We start from the raw sequence: 4,091 nt of genomic DNA on the forward strand, positions 1-4,091 counted from the left end.
GGCTTTCCATTTGGTTCAGGGAGTTTCGACAGCCAACTTTCACAGCACTTTTAAGAAACGTACCAAGGCACCTTAATACAGAAAAAAGAAGCAAATCTGGTTACTTCTAAGTTGCAAAAGTACAGGGGTGTGTATGTGTGTGTGTGTGTGTTGCCACTTAAAGTTCAAACGTTTAAACTAAAAATAAAACGTATAAAAATGCACTACCGAGGGTCTAGGTAAGAGCTAACTTGCTTCTTTTTAGCCCAAATATTTTAGTTCAAACACTTTTTAATTAGTACATTGCTAGACACGTGTATGCAGAATACATTTCTTGGTTTTCCTCCCTTGCATAATGTTACTGACTTCCCCACGCTACTTGTAACTGCAGGCACTGCATGTATAATATTTGGTAGAAATACCTTGTGGAGGAAGGTTCTGAGGTAATGTACCCCCTTAAGTTCATCCACCGAGAATAAGCTTGCGCGTTGTAAAGCTGTATACCCTCCGGAACAGGGGTAAGTACTCAACATTCTCTCTCAACTCATTATCACATTCATTCAGATCTGGAAGTTAATAAGAACAACTTTAGATTTTACTAAAACCCCAGGTAGCTTCGCTTGGAGAGTTCCCACCCTGTTTTCTGCTCTGTTTTGTCAAAACAATTATTATGAAAGCGATGTCTGCTGATAAAACGATGTCAGTGATTATTCTTTATAATGTGGAAAAAATGGATCTAAACACAAAGACATTCAATGTGGAGTTAAATGTCACTTTTGGCTGATGTTGAAGAGCGTAGGAAGAACTTGGTGTTGCATGCCCCATTTATACCCTTTAGTGAAACAGGCTTAAGAATCAAAGCTATAGAGGTAAGGTATTGTATACCGGAAAGTCAACATAAATAACCTGGAGATTTTTTTTTCCTCCCCAAATGCAGACAGTGCTATGGAGACTTGACAGGACTAGAATTTACTTACTTGGTGATTGTTTTTAGTTTTGTTTTTTACAGTCACATCACTATTTATTTCCATAAGTGGAATCAGCTGAAACCATTGCAAAAGACAGCACTTTCTTAAATGAAAAGCACAGAGAATGGACATATTTTTAGGGGTTTGGCGTGATGCGTTTTATTTTTTATATAAGAGCGAGACCGTCATAACTCATTTGCCTTTTGTGTAAGGCTCCCAACTGGAATAAATAGCCAATACCCTCATAAGGATCACTTACTATTGTAGGTGTGTGTGAGGGAGCCAGAGTTTTAATGGTGAAGACTGGTATGATTTAATTTATGTTCACACATTTGGAGTGACTACATAATTTATTAACGGTGGGGAGAAGTTGACTCAGGGCTGCATCGTCCCATGCGAGTGAAAAGAGTTTATTTCACTTTTCATCAGACCTAGATTGAGGATTTTGAATGATTTCATGCAAAAGTTTTTCAGCACGCCAGCCCCTCGCTAAAAATGGCACGAATGCATAAAGAAGCTCCATAAAGAAACACTGTGCATTCCTTGTTGCAGAGATAGCGCTGGAGTAGATAGGCCCCTTGCGAGAGCACACATTTAACACCCATTTCTGGCTGTGGCAATGCACTCTAAGGCCCTTCCCACACTGTGCAATATACCGCCCCACGTGCAGCGCTCTCGGACACGCGCTTAGATGGCGAGGAGCCTGCACCCAAAGGGGGAACTACGGCTAGTCCCTACCGCAGAAGAGTTTGAAAGACCGAAAGGGCGCACGACACCTCTGATGAGTGCGAGCATCTTTCCCGCCATTGGTTGTTAAGGTAACGCTAGTCTGACGTGCCTAGAACAACTCCACGTGTCCCACTCCCCGGTATCTCTGCCACCTGTGTGTCATGGCCAGGGGCCAAGGACGCAGGGCCGGGGTGAGGGCAGAGCCTGTGCAGGTAACGCAGTTTGATATTGCTGCACTACTGAGACTAGTGCTTTGGATACAGGCTGACCACTGACCGCAGACCTTTCCCACAGTGTACTAGAACCACAAAGAGTAAGGGGCGGATTTACATGCAAGGCACCATTCCCAAGAGCCTAGACAGGGTGCTGAGACTGGGTGGAAAGCGAGTTCCTTTCATGGGAGGCGGGGCAAGAGCTCCGCATGTTACCGACGCCATTGCAAGTTGAACAGATCTACTTGAAAACCAATCAGAAACGTGTGACAACTTCTCAGAGTCAGGAACAAAGAGCATGGGCTGGGAAATGACACCCTCGTAACTCGGCTTCGTTTGCAAGTACTTGGGCTTCCTGACATTGTCCAGAACTGTGTGTTGCGTGCGATTAAACAACAGAAGGCAGCTCAGAGGGGGGTACTGTTGTTATTACTATTATTTGTAACGGAAATGGATAACATAAAAGCGAATGAACACAGTCCACTCTAAGCAGCAGAACCATAGATGTAACCACACGGGGATAAGGTCCCTCGAAATTGCTTCCCAGTTTTATGGGATAGTATTCATCTTTGTGTGTGTGTGACTGACAGAGAGAGAGGGGTATTACACACACAGAAGATAAATACAAAATTTATCTCCATTTAGGGTCAGACACCTAAAACTGTGGAGTGGCTGGAGAAGCTCTTAGTCACAGCTGTGTATCAGTATCTGTCTATAATCTACCTATTTACTCGCAAATCACATTGTCTCAGTGTAGATATAATATTTACTACTCAAACAGTGTATGACTTTTAGCTGGAAATGGCATGAGTTGTCCGCCCAGTTCTGCTGCAGATCTATTAATCATATCCACAAGGATTGCCAACATGGCAGGGCTCGCTTCGCCTTTCAGTTTATACAGAACAGAATCATTTACATAAAGTCCTTAAGGCAAATAACTGTTGGGGCTCTAATTTATATCTGATCGAAAATTAGCCGTCATTATGCGCTCCATTAGCAGCGTCTTTAATGTGCTTCTAAGCACCATTTGTCAAGCGGCTTGTTAATATCCTTCAAGTCTTTAAAGTTGAGAGCTCATTAAAGAGTGCGCTCTGTTATTGATGTAATTTAGATGAGTTTGGAAGAGCAAGTACGCCATGCCTTGAATGGACAACCTACAAGAACAAGGGGAGGGTTTAGCTCTAGTTACAAAAGGCTGGACGGAAAGGATTTCCTAAAGCACTCATCTTATAGACGTATCAACAGCCCCTAGATCAGAAAGTGAGTCATGAGTATCACTCGGTGTGCTTGGCTTACATTGAAGACACCGTTCGTCATACAGACTGTGGCCACAACGCATATACTGCATACATTTTCATTGTCTGACACACTCGTTCTCTCCTTACTGAAAGATTGGGTCTCGTGTGTGTAGGGGTGATGTCTGTGTTACTGTATTGTAGAGCAGGGCTTCCTGAGCCAGATACTGCTCATTCCAGCAGGGCAGCCCCTTAAGCTTGCACCTTGTCTAGTTATTGAGTTTGTGTTTTGGTTTTTGCATCATCCTTTCCTCCCCCGCCCCCCGTTAATGAGGAGGGATGAAGTGAAGTGAAGCCCTCAGCTCTGAGAGGGGGAGGGACATCCTACAGAGCTGAACCTAATTTGACTGAGGTACAGTAAACCCGCTTAATTATGTACATATTATTACGTTATCTATCAACCACTCCATCAGACAAGCATAAAGACCAATAAATCACCAGTTATTTAGCTAAAAAATCCATATACGCTGTCTTTTTCTTTCTGGAGGAGATTCTGGTAGTGTAATACAATAAATAAAAACCATTAGCACAGGCAGAAAAGTGTGAGTGCAACAAGCATTTCACTAGCAGGGATAAATAACAAATCTGCATTTGCAGTCGGCTCCCCTGGATGTGTTTGTATTAATTACAGGGCCTTAGTCCGGCGTTTAGATCATTTATTTCAGGAATGTATTGAACTGCAAGAAACTAGGGTTTGCAAACTTTTCGTCTCTCTCTCTATTATACTTTATAAAGGAAGGTAAATAAATCGCTATCTTCAATCTGTACATACTCTGTCCCCTAAATTATAGAAGCCAGATGAAGTCCTTTCAAAATTGCTAGACTGAATGGAAAATAACGAAAAAGGGTTGTTGTTTTGTTACATTTAAGTTGTCTACATTGCCCCCCATTGAGTGAGAAGCAGGAGA

This window comes from Terrapene carolina, unplaced genomic scaffold (genome assembly GCF_002925995.2).
Source record: "Terrapene carolina triunguis isolate 2854851 unplaced genomic scaffold, T_m_triunguis-2.0 Scaffold66, whole genome shotgun sequence".
NCBI classification, from domain to species: domain Eukaryota; kingdom Metazoa; phylum Chordata; order Testudines; family Emydidae; genus Terrapene; species Terrapene triunguis.